Source organism: Zea mays, chromosome 4 (genome assembly GCF_902167145.1).
Source record: "Zea mays cultivar B73 chromosome 4, Zm-B73-REFERENCE-NAM-5.0, whole genome shotgun sequence".
Taxonomy (NCBI): Eukaryota; Viridiplantae; Streptophyta; class Magnoliopsida; order Poales; family Poaceae; genus Zea; species Zea mays.
The window spans coordinates 84,174,498-84,188,462 of NC_050099.1; positions in this window are offsets into that span (position 1 = coordinate 84,174,498).

Genomic DNA, 13,965 nt, shown 5'->3' on the forward strand with positions numbered 1-13,965 from the left:
ACTGGGCAATCTCCCACAGGAAGATGACCGGCGCATCGTTAGACTTAGAATTCCTCGTCGTCAAAATCTCCATCAAAGTTTCCAGCATCACCCTCTGATCAAAATATTAGCAAGGGTGAGCTCACTTATGGTCGGGGCTCAGCAAGTGGGGGAAAAACTAATGCAGGTATAACAAGGTGAGGCTAAGGTTGAGCAGTAAGCATTTTAGTTGGTCAATATTTTATTAACAACACCTGTCTTACTAATAAGTGTGAATCCCAAATATCCCATTTAAACAAAGGAATATGAGTATAACAAAAACACTTAAGTGAAACCACTTAAGCAAATTATTGGCAGATCATCGGATCTCAATTTAATTCCATCTTCAAGTTCAATTATCATGTGAGGAGTCCAGGTCGCTCATAACCGGGAGCACGGCTGATATATCAGTTTTACACTCTGCAGAGGTGGTACAACTTTACCCACAAGCCATGTATCCCATCTAGCCCGGGTTGATCGGACCCTTAAACACTGCCGAGGTGAATGGCTAGGGATCCATTATGAGGCTTTCACAAAATACACTTAATACGAAGCAACCAGCTAAGGTTTCTAAAGACGATGGTGGTGGTGAGAGCACCTAGAGGGGGGGGGGGGGGGGTGAATAGGTGATCCTGTAAAACTTCAAAACTTAAGCCACAAAAACTTGTTAAGTGTTAGCACAATTATGGCCAAGTGGCTAGAGAGGAGTCAAAACACAATAACCACAAGAAATCAATCACAGAGGTGACACGGTGGTTATCCCGTGGTTCGGCCAAGTACAAAAACTTGCCTACTCCACGTTGTGGCGTCCCAACGGACGAGAGTTGCACTCAACTCCTCTCAAGTGATCCAATGATCAACTTGAATACCACGGTGTTCTTACTTTTCTTTTCTCAATCCCGTTTGCGAGGAATCTCCACAACTTGGAGCCTCTCGCCCTTACAAAAGATGTTCACAGAGAATCACGGAGCAAGGGAGGGAATGAGCAACGCACACAAGACTTCAAAAGATTAGAGCAACACGCACACAAGCAGCAATAAGAGCTCGCAACACAACTCAAAGAGTACACAACTCCACAAGAGCTCTATATGCTATCACAATGAATCGAATGTGCTAGATCAATGTCTTGGTGCTTAGAAAGGTTGTAGGAATGCTTGGTGTACTCCTCCATGCGCCAAGGGGTCCCTTTTATAGCCCCAAGGCAGCTAGGAGCCGTTGGGAACAAATCTGGAAGGCCATCTTTGCCTTCTGTCTCGTGGCGCACCGGACAGTCCGGTGCACACCGGACACTGTCCGGTGCCCGATTTGTTTCCATAAAAAGCGAAGCCGACCGTTGCCGACCGTTGCAGATCTGGCGCACCGGACAGTCCGGTGCACACCGGACAGTCCGGTGCTCCCTTCCGACCGTTGGCTCGGCCACGTGTCGCGCGCCGATCGCGCGGCCGACCGTTGGCCCGGCCGACCGTTGGCTCACCGGACAGTCCGGTGCACACCGGACAGTCCGGTGAATTTTAGCCGAAGTCGCCGGAGAAAAACCCGAGAGCGGCCTCTTCGGCCGAGGCAGCCTGGCGCACCGGACACTGTCCGGTGCACCACCGGACAGTCCGGTGCCCCAGACCGAAGCAGCCCCTTGGCTGTACACAGCCAAGTCTTCTCTTCTCTTCTTCTATCTGTTTCTAACACTTAGACAAATATATTAGTACACAAAACCAATGTACTAAGGCTTAGAAACATACCTTAACTTGTGATTTGCACTTTGATCATCCTTGGGCATATTTTCACATTTAAGCACTTGTGTTTGCACTCAATCACCAAAATACTTAGAAATGGCCCAAAGGCACATTTCCCTTTCAATCTCCCCCTTTTTGGTGATTTATGCCAACACAACATAAAGCAACTAGAACAAGTGCAAAATCACTTCAAATAAAAACTCAAATTGGTTTTATTCAATTTTGGCATATATGGATCATCCTTTGCCACCACTTGGTTTGTTTTTGCAAATCAAACTCAAATCTCTATCTCTAAGTCAAACACACATGTTGAAGTATAAAGAGAGTCATTCCAAAAGAGATTGATCAAAGATTTCAAAAACTCCCCCTATTTCCCATAATCAATACTTCTCCCCACAAGAAGCCAACTTTTGACAAGAGAGATAATAAAAGCTTTTGACACAACAAAAACTCTATTCTACTATTTTCAAAATCTCTCAAGTGGTAGCTGATCCATTTATCGCTTTGGCCTTTATTTTCTCCCCCTTTGGCATCAAGCACCAAAACGGGATCAATCTTGGCCTGTTAACCCCATTGCCTCACCAAAGTCTTCAATTAAGAGCAAATGGCAATAAGATTTCATGAGATGAACTTGGAATTAGTTACCCTCTCATCGGAGTGCAGTGGAAGTCTTTCATGGTCCAAGTCCACCTTTTCCCTTTCAATCCTCCTTCGAGACTAAATTATCAAACTCAAGCACATGGTTAGTCTCAAAGGGTCAAGTTGTAACACATCTCCCCCTACACATGTGCATCACTTTGCAACGGACTTGTGAGGTCCAGGGAGTGTTTGTACAACTTGAGCACCATAATAAGCAACATAATGCAAAAAGGAACATGATCAAAAGCATAACTACATGTATGCTACAATTCAATCCAGGTTCCGCGAATCTAAGACATTTAGCTCACTACGCAACCTGCAAAAGGTCTTCTCATCTAGAGGCTTAGTGAAGATATCGGCTAGCTGGTTCTCGGTGCTAACATGAAACACTTCGATATCTCCCTTTTGTTGGTGGTCTCTCAAAAAGTGATGCCGGATGTCTATGTGCTTTGTGCGGCTGTGCTCAACAGGATTCTCCGCCATGCGGATAGCACTCTCATTGTCACATAGGAGTGGGACTTTGCTCAGATTGTAGCCAAAGTCCCTGAGGGTTTGCCTCATCCAAAGTAGTTGCGCGCAACACTGTCCTGCGGCAACATACTCGGCCTCAGCGGTGGATAGGGCAACGGAAGTTTGTTTCTTAGAGTTCCATGACACCAGGGACCTTCCTAAGAATTGGCACGTCCCCGATGTACTCTTCCTATCGACCTTACATCCAGCATAGTCGGAGTCTGAGTATCCAACTAAGTCAAAGGTAGACCCCTTTGGATACCAGAGCCCGAAGCAAGGCGTAGCAACCAAATATCTAAGAATTCGCTTCACCGCCACTAAGTGACACTCCTTAGGATCGGATTGAAATCTAGCACACATGCATACGCTAAGCATAATATCCGGTCTACTAGCACATAAGTAAAGCAAAGAACCTATCATTGACCGGTATGCTTTTTGATCAACGGACTTACCTCCTTTGTTGAGGTCGGTGTGTCCGTCGGTCCCCATCGGAGTCTTTGCGGGCTTGGCGTCCTTCATCCCAAACCGCTTTAGCAGATCTTGCGTGTACTTCGTTTGGGAGATGAAGGTGCCGTCCTTGAGTTGCTTCACTTGGAACCCAAGGAAGTAGTTCAACTCGCCCATCATCGACATCTCGAATTTCTGCGTCATCACCCTGCTAAACTCTTCACAAGACTTTTGGTTAGTAGAACCAAATATTATGTCATCGACATAAATTTGGCACACAAACAAATCACCATTACAAGTCTTAGTAAAAAGAGTTGGATCGGCTTTCCCAACCTTGAAAGCATTAGCAATTAAGAAATCTCTAAGGCATTCATACCATGCTCTTGGGGCTTGCTTAAGTCCATAGAGCGCCTTAGAGAGCTTACACACATGGTCGGGGTACCGTTCATCCTCGAAGCCAGGGGGTTGCTCCACGTACACCTCCTCCTTGATTGGCCCGTTGAGGAAGGCGCTCTTCACATCCATTTGAAACAACCTGAAAGAATGGTGAGCGGCATATGCTAGCAAGATACGAATTGATTCTAGCCTAGCCACAGGAGCAAAAGTCTCCTCGAAATCCAAACCTGCGACTTGGGCATAACCTTTTGCCACAAGTCGAGCCTTGTTCCTCGTCACCACCCCGTGCTCGTCCTGTTTGTTGCGGAACACCCACTTGGTTCCCACAACATTTTGCTTCGGACGAGGCACCAGTGTCCAAACTTCATTGCGCTTGAAGTTGTTTAACTCCTCTTGCATGGCCAACACCCAATCCGGATCTAGCAAGGCCTCTTCTACCCTGAAAGGCTCAATAGAAGAGACAAAGGAGTAATGCTCACAAAAATTAACTAATCGAGATCGAGTAGTTACTCCCTTGCTAATGTCACCCAGAATTTGGTCGACGGGATGATCCCTTTGAATCATCGCTCGAACTTGAGTTGGAGGTGCCGGTTGCGCTTCTTCCTCTATCACTTGATCATCTTGTGCTCCCCCTTGATCAAGCGCCTCCACTTGAGGTACCTGTTCGTCATCTTCGGTTGGGGGTTGCACCATAGTTGAGGAAGAAGGTTGATCTCGTTCATCTTGTTCCTGTGGCCGTACTTCTCCAATCGCCATGGTCCGTATAGCGGCCGTCGGAACATCTTCTTCATCTACATCATCACAATCAACAACTTGCTCTCTTGGAGAGCCATTAGTCTCATCAAATACAACGTCGCTAGAGACTTCAACCAAACCCGATGATTTGTTGAAGACTCTATACGCCTTTGTATTTGAGTCATAACCTAATAAAAACCCTTCTACAGCTTTGGGAGCAAACTTAGAATTTCTACCCTTCTTTACTAGAATGTAGCATTTACTCCCAAATACACGAAAGTACGATACATTGGGTTTGTTACCGGTTAGTAGCTCATACGACGTCTTCTTGAGGAGGCGATGAAGGTAGACCCTGTTGATGGCGTGGCACGCCGTGTTCACGGCTTCCGTCCAAAAGCACTCGGGGGTCTTGAACTCTCCTAGCATCGTCCTCGCCATGTCGATGAGCGTCCTGTTCTTCCTCTCTACCACACCATTTTGCTGTGGTGTGTAGGGAGCGGAGAACTCGTGCTTGATCCCTTCCTCTTCAAGGAACTCCTCCACTTGAAGGTTCTTGAACTCAGATCCGTTGTCGCTCCTTATCTTCTTCACTTTGAGCTCAAACTCATTTTGAGCCCTCCTGAGGAAGCGCTTGAGGGTCCCTTGGGTTTCAGACTTATCCTGCAAAAAGAACACCCAAGTGAAGCGGGAAAAGTCATCAACAATAACTAGACCATACTTACTTCCCCCTATGCTTAGATAGGCGACGGGTCCGAAGAGGTCCATATGCAGCAGCTCCAGGGGTCTTGAAGTGGTCATCACATTCTTGCTGTGATGTGCTCCTCCCACCTGTTTCCCTGCTTGACAAGCTGCACAAGGTCTATCTTTTTCGAATTGAACATTGGTTAGACCTATCACGTGTTCTCCCTTTAGAAGCTTGTGAAGGTTCTTCATCCCCACATGTGCTAAGCGGCGATGCCACAGCCAGCCCATGCAAGTCTTAGCCATTAAGCATGCATCTAGACCGGCCTCTTCTTTTGCAAAATCAACTAAATAAAGTTTGCCGTCTAATACACCCTTAAAAGCTAGTGAACCATCATTTCTTCTAAAGACAGACACATCTATATTTGTAAACAGACAGTTATATCCCATATTGCACAATTGACTAACAGATAGTAAATTATATCCTAGTGACTCTACTAAAAACACATTAGAGATAGAGTGCTCATTAGAAATTGCAATTTTACCTAACCCTTTTACCTTGCCTTGATTCCCATCACCGAATATGATTGAATCTTGGGAATCCTTATTCTTGACGTAGGAGGTGAACATCTTCTTCTCCCCCGTCATATGGTTTGTGCATCCGCTATCAATAATCCAGCTTGAACCCCCGGATGCATAAACCTGCAAGGCAAATTTAGGCTTGGGTCTTAGGTACCCAACTCATGTTGGGTCCTACAAGGTTAGTGCAAATATCCTTAGGGACCCAAATGCAAGTTTTGTCTCCCTTGCATTTTGCCCCTAACTTCCTAGCAACAATTTTCTTATCCTTTCTACAAATAGCAAAGGAAGCATTTAAAGCACAATAAATTGTAGAAGGTTCATTCACTACTTTCCTAGGAGCATGAATAACATTCTTTCTAGGCACATGATGAATAGCATTTCTCCTAGACATATTTCTACCATGCATAACATGAGAACTAGAAGCAGTCATAGCATAAGAGTCATAAGCATGTGAATCAAACACATCATGACCTCTAAAAGCATTTCTAGAATATCTCCTATCATAGTACATAAAAGCATGGTTCTTTTGCACATTACTAGCCATAGGGGCCTTCCCTTTCTCCTTGGCGGGAATGGGAGCCTTATGGCTTGTTAAGTTCTTAGCTTCTCTCTTGAAGCCAAGTCCATCCTTAATTGAGGGGTGTCTACCGATTGTGTAGGCATCCCTTGCAAATTTTAGCTTATCAAAATCATTCTTGCTAGGCTTAAGTTGAGCATTAAGACTAGCCAGTTCATCATTAAGCTTGGAAATTGAAACTAGGTGTTCACTACAAGCATCAATGTCAAAATCTTTACACCTAGTACAAATTTCAACATGTTCTACACAAGAATTGGATTTATTTGCTACTTCTAATTTAGCATTTAAATCATTGTTGACACCTTTCAAAGTAGAAATGGTTTCATGACAAGTAGATAGTTCAAAAGAAAGCATTTCATTTCTTTTAACTTCTAAAGTATAGGATTTTTGTGCCTCAACAAATTTATCATGCTCTTCATACAACAAATCCTCTTGCTTTTCTAAAAGTATATTCTTTTCATTCAAGGCATCAATTAATTCATTAATTTTGTCTATCTTAGATCTATCTAAGCCCTTGAACAAACATGAATAATCTACTTCATCCTCATCACTAGATTCGTCCTCACTTGAAGAAGCATAGGTAGAGTTGCGAGTACATACCTTCTTCTCCCTTGCCATAAGGCATGTGTGACGCTCGTTGGGGAAGAGGGTTGATTTGTTGAAGGCGGTGGCGGCGAGTCCTTCATTGTCGGAGTCGGATGAGGAGCAATCCGAGTCCCACTCCTTGCCTAGATGCGCCTCACCCTTTGCCTTCTTATAATGCTTCTTCTTTTCCCTCTTGTTTCCCTTTTCCTGGTCACTTTCATTATCAGGACAGTTAGCAATAAAATGACCAAGCTTACCGCATTTGAAGCATGATCGCTTCCCCTTGGTCTTAGTCTTGCTCGGCTGTCCATTGCGACCCTTTAGCACCGTCTTGAAGCGCTTGATAATGAGGGCCATTTCTTCTTCATTAAGACCGGCCGCCTCAATTTGCGCCACCTTGCTGGGTAGCGCCTCCTTGTTCCCTGTGGCTTTGAGAGCAAAAGGTTGCGGCTCGTTGATCGGTCCATTCAAGGCGTCGTCCACATACCTTGCCTCCTTGATCATCATTCGCCCGCTGACGAATTTTCCTAGTACTTCTTCGGGCGACATCTTGGTGTACCTGGGATTCTCACGAATATTATTCACCAAATGAGGATCAAGAACGGTAAAGGACCTGAGCATTAGTCGGACGACGTCGTGGTCCGTCCATCGCGTGCTTCCGTAGCTCCTTATTTTGTTGACAAGGGTCTTGAGCCGGTTGTATGTTTGAGTTGGCTCCTCGCCCCTTATCATCGCGAACCGTCCAAGCTCGCCCTCCACCAACTCCATTTTGGTGAGCAAGGTAGCGTCATTTCCCTCATGAGAGATCTTGAGGGTATCCCAGATTTGCTTGGCGTTATCCAAGCCACTCACTTTATTATATTCATCCCTGCACAATGAGGCTAGAAGAGCAGTAGTAGCTTGTGCATTCTTATGGATTTGCTCATTAATGAATATAGGACTATCCGAACTATTAAAGTGCATTCCACTATCTACAATCTCCCATATGCTAGGATGGAGAGAGAATAGGTGACTACGCATTTTGTGGCTCCAAAATCCGTAGTCCTCCCCATCAAAGTGTGGGGGCTTGCCGAGTGGAATGGAAAGCAAATGTGAATTTGAACTATGCGGAATACGAGAGTAGTCAAAAGAAAAGTTAGAATTAACCGGTTTCCTTTGTTTGTCGTAGTCGTCGTCCTTTTGGGAAGAAGAGGACTCATCGCTGTCGTAGTAGACGATCTCTTTGATGCGTCTTGTCTTCTTCTTCTTCCCATCTCTTCGCTTGTGGCCCGAGCCCGAGTCATTGGACTTGTCATCCCTTGGCTCGTTGACGAAGGACTCCTTCTCCTTGTCGTTGATCACAATTCCCTTCCCCTTAGGATCCATCTCTTCGGGCGGTTAGTCCCTTTCTTGAAGAGAACGGCTCTGATACCAATTGAGAGCACCTAGAGGGGGGGGGGTGAATAGGTGATCCTGTAAAACTTCAAAACTTAAGCCACAAAAACTTGTTAAGTGTTAGCACAATTATGGCCAAGTGGCTAGAGAGGAGTCAAAACACAATAACCACAAGAAATCAATCACAGAGGTGACACGGTGGTTATCCCGTGGTTCGGCCAAGTACAAAAACTTGCCTACTCCACGTTGTGGCGTCCCAACGGACGAGAGTTGCACTCAACTCCTCTCAAGTGATCCAATGATCAACTTGAATACCACGGTGTTCTTACTTTTCTTTTCTCAATCCCGTTTGCGAGGAATCTCCACAACTTGGAGCCTCTCGCCCTTACAAAAGATGTTCACAGAGAATCACGGAGCAAGGGAGGGAATGAGCAACGCACACAAGACTTCAAAAGATTAGAGCAACACGCACACAAGCAGCAATAAGAGCTCGCAACACAACTCAAAGAGTACACAACTCCACAAGAGCTCTATATGCTATCACAATGAATCGAATGTGCTAGATCAATGTCTTGGTGCTTAGAAAGGTTGTAGGAATGCTTGGTGTACTCCTCCATGCGCCAAGGGGTCCCTTTTATAGCCCCAAGGCAGCTAGGAGCCGTTGGGAACAAATCTGGAAGGCCATCTTTGCCTTCTGTCTCGTGGCGCACCGGACAGTCCGGTGCACACCGGACACTGTCCGGTGCCCGATTTGTTTCCATAAAAAGCGAAGCCGACCGTTGCCGACCGTTGCAGATCTGGCGCACCGGACAGTCCGGTGCACACCGGACAGTCCGGTGCTCCCTTCCGACCGTTGGCTCGGCCACGTGTCGCGCGCCGATCGCGCGGCCGACCGTTGGCCCGGCCGACCGTTGGCTCACCGGACAGTCCGGTGCACACCGGACAGTCCGGTGAATTTTAGCCGAAGTCGCCGGAGAAAAACCCGAGAGCGGCCTCTTCGGCCGAGGCAGCCTGGCGCACCGGACACTGTCCGGTGCACCATCGGACACTGTCCGGTGCACCACCGGACAGTCCGGTGCCCCAGACCGAAGCAGCCCCTTGGCTGTACACAGCCAAGTCTTCTCTTCTCTTCTTCTATCTGTTTCTAACACTTAGACAAATATATTAGTACACAAAACCAATGTACTAAGGCTTAGAAACATACCTTAACTTGTGATTTGCACTTTGATCATCCTTGGGCATATTTTCACATTTAAGCACTTGTGTTTGCACTCAATCACCAAAATACTTAGAAATGGCCCAAAGGCACATTTCCCTTTCAGGTGGCCCCTGGGTGAAGTACCTTAGCCAAGAATACGACCCCATGTTAACGTGGGCTGCCAGCACCTACCGCTCCCCCTCTTGCCCATATTTCAGGTAAGGTTGCTAGGCACTAAGCATATTAAGCTAATTACCAAAGCCAGAGCCATGATAGCACTCGTGGTTGCACTGTTATCCTGGGTGGTCACTCCATGTTCCAATTAATAAGAAGTAATATTGTTTTAACCATCGGGTTAATGTCATAATTGCCAATTAATATTTTTGGAACATTAAACCAATTAATGAGTGACATTAGGAATAATTAAGTTGAGCGGTAGCATAAATCTTGCACAACTTAATTATTTCCCCAGGTTAAACAAGGAATACAGTTGGTAAATCTAGGAAATCCTTAATTAGGTAAAACCCATCAAATTATGCAGTATATCAAAAAGTAAACATTATTATATGTAATGAGTGGGTAAAAAAGAATATGCAGAGGGAGAATCCACTTGCCTTGCTCAAACGCGTCCTATGGTTCGTCTTTGAACGTATTCGAATCCTATACCACAAAATCAGCTTCTAATAGATTCACACATCGTACATACAAAAAGAAAACATACAACAATAAATAAACAGACACCATTCAACAAACAATAAAACAAAATTCAGTCGTGACAAATTATTATTCCTTTTTCATAAAATATCTAAAAGCAAATGAATAAATAAAACTTTTAGATTCACATGTTAACTTTTTTTAGAAAATTTATAATTAATATACCTAGAAAATATGCAAGCATTTTAATTTACAAAAAACTAAGGTATAGGTCGTAAGTATGTTTTTATGCAAAAGAAAATAACAAATATTATCTTTAATTCTATGCATGATCTACATATCATGAGAGAACTACTTTTGTAAACCCATCTATAACCTAACGAGTAACAATTATATTAGTTAGTTATATTTATTTTAGCATTTTTGAAATATCAAATGGTATGTCGCGTACAATAACTATATGCAAATTGAATACTAAACTACTTTATATTTTATAAGTAAATATATATAAAACTAACCACTCAATTTTTTTAGTTAAAAAAATATGTGGTCTTCCTTTTTCTTTCAAATTTCTTATTAAAAAGTCTACAAAGCATTTAAAATAGCCATAACTTAGATCAAACATAAAGATAGCGGTAACGCCTAATTTGAAATGTGAGTCACATAATTTTTAAGCTATCAAAATAATTTCTAACTTGTTTAGATCATGAATTCATTTTTTTTATAAAAGAAAAAAAACTGCAAGAGGGACTAGCTTCTCTATTAAACGTAGATCAAAAGAATTAGCACACAAATATATATAGTCTCTTTCAACCTCACACGGCAAACACATAAAGAATTGAGAAGGGGCTATCGACTGACACATACGTCGCATGGAATGGAGAAGCACTGGAGTGGATCCTCGACGGGGCAACAAAACGCAGGGGAAGTTGACGGCAGCGCGATTGGACAGTTCGTCGGGCGGTCAGCAGAGGAGATCATCTGGGCGTCAGCAACGTTGGTGCGATGTCGCGAAGGCAGCAATCTGGGAGTGTGGGGAGAGGATGGAGTGGCCGGGATTTTATAGTGAGAGAGGAAGCAGAGGGAGCGCCGTGGAGAGGAATGGACAGCGGCAGCCATTACTGACAGTGAGAGGAAACAGCCGCCATAAAGAGGAAGTGAAGAGGGCGGACGACTGTTGATGGCACGTTCCACTACAGGGAAGGCGAGTAGACGGGGAGGGAGGCGAGGTGGTGCGCAGACCGGACGAGGAGACGAGCAGGCTGTCATCAGCAAATCGGTGGCGGCTGGCTCTGCCAGGCACGCGCGCGGCGCACAGGGTTAGGGTTTGGGGACTTGGGCCCCTAGTGGGCCGGCTGGGTGAAGTTGGTTTTTTTTTTAATTCTGAAATGTATTTTTAAAGAACTCGAAAAATCATAAAAATTCACCAAAAATATTTATAAATAAAATACTTGTTTTTACACTAATAATCATTATATTATTTAATTATTATATTAACTACTAGGATCTCTTTTTAAAAATAATTGATAATAAACATCCGATAATCAATCAAGCGCACACAACGAAAATTGATTCAAAATGCAAATAAATAATCAAACACTTAAAAAATTATGATTACCAGATTTTACTAATTTTATTATTTTTAGTTGATGGATTTTGTGGTGTTACAGCTAGTAGCTTGGGTTTGGGACCAAACAATGTCCAAAAGATGCCAAACTTTACCCAAGGGCTTTAATCATCAAATTAAGCTTACCCAAAAAGTTTTATTAGTTTTGGAGCTACCAAATTAATCCTAAAATTCTAAAAGGCTAGGTTTAGGCATCTTTAAATGCCAAATAAATCCAGGTTTGGACTAAAAAACTTGGAACTATTTTTATTAAATCTAGATGATTTTAGAAGTCTAATAAAATTGTTATCATATTTTACCATTTTTCTAGAATTTCCTATAAATTTCCAAGTCTGGTAGAAAAAGGAAAAGGAAAAGCTATGAATAGTACTAGGCTCAATCTAATCCGATCCGGCCCATGACCAGGTGAAACGTGCCCGCGCTGATGATTTTGTGCAAGGGCCCTTGGTCATTTGAACAAACAATAAAGAACCCTTAGCACTATTTCTTTGTCTCACTGACGTTTGCACTTAGACCCCTAAGCTTCTATTTCTTCACGGGATAAGTCCCTGGCGACGACGCGTTAACCCGCCGATTATCTCTTTACCGGAATCCATCATAAACGATGATGACAGACTAAACCAAGTGCTGGACTAGCGTCCCCGATCCCAGGCGACCCTAATCTGCCCCTTAATTGAGCTAGCCCGACTTGGAGTTCTTCTGTTCACGACGACGGCGAGACCCGAGGGTGAACCAAGGTGTTCCCGGTGACTAGGCGCGGTAGCGTTCAAATTCTAAGAGCAGGGAGCACCACTATATCCTAAGGAAGCTAGAACAGACAATAATTGGGTTGGAACTACCTCAGGTAACACTGGCCATGGAAGAGCTCTTCACGGTGGCGATGGCGACCGATTTGGGGGGAAAACCAAATTCAGGCGCTATGGTGGCTAATCAGAAGCGAGGGTTGGTGCTCTAGCTTCGTAACAACCTAGTGGAGCTAGATGTGCACTCAATTTATAGCATTCGAGAGCGGTGGCTCCGAATTTTGAAGAGGAAAGCTGGCAGGCGGAGAGAGGGGGTGAGTCACCGGGGCAATGTCTCATGCGATGGATAGGCTACCTACGGCGATCTACTACGACATGGTAACTCTTCTAAGTACGTGGCATGGTTACAAAGGGTGGCAAACTCTAGTGAGGACACCTCGATCAATCGCACGACAAGTGGCACGGTGAACAGTCCGGTGATAAGGCTCCAACTCTTCCCTGTGATGAGATCTTTCACCGCCAGTCGTTATCCGCTACTAGGGCGCATGAATCGTGACGCCAGCGAGGATCATGGAGCAGAGTTCACCGGCGGCACGTTCACTGCATCTGAAGATCTATTCATTTAGTGTACCATGGCTATCTTCGTCAGTCTGTCTGACCGAACAACTTGAAGGGCTTTGTTCTCAAATTTTTGTGTGGCAACTCACTAATACATCTGTAGCAAAGTTGTTCTCCTACAAACCAGCTTTGATTTCGTTATAGCAACCATAATCAAACACTCACTGGATCCTACTCGAAATCGCTCCCAAAGTTTGTCCCAGTTCACAGTGAATCAAAATTCAGATTCAGGGGTGACTGATAGCCTGACTTTAAGTCCATTTATCTCTAATTTCTGTACAGCACCAATGCTTAGTCACTTAATCAAACTTGTACCCCTAACATAGCTCTACAATTTTGATGTATTGACCTAGGGCAAAACCTTTATGGATTAAGAAATACAAGGCTCCAAACTTGGCCTAGTTACACTGATTTTTTAGAGTTAACCATATGAGTGTTCTTGGGGCGTTTTGCAATTAACTCCAATTTGTTCCACATTACTTGAAAATCCTCCAATGTAAAAGTTGTTTGGTTTTTGGTGTTATACCAATTTGATATATACACTTTGGTCCAAAAGTGTATAGAAATTGAAATCACCCCATAGGGCACAAAATTAGGGTTTTTAGGGTTCTCTTTATGGTTTTGGGTACTGTTGGGAGCCTTCGTCTTCCGAAGGTCATCAAAAACATGATTTAATAATGTTTTCCAAGTGTAACATATGAACAGGTACCTTCAGACTCGGGTTAAAACCATACATGATGTGAAAAGCATGGTCGTGACGAAGGCTGATGCTGCTATGAAGCTACGTGCAAGGTAGCTTCGGCATAATGGCAAAAAAAGGAACCGACTTAAAGGGGAAAAGGCTATCTAGT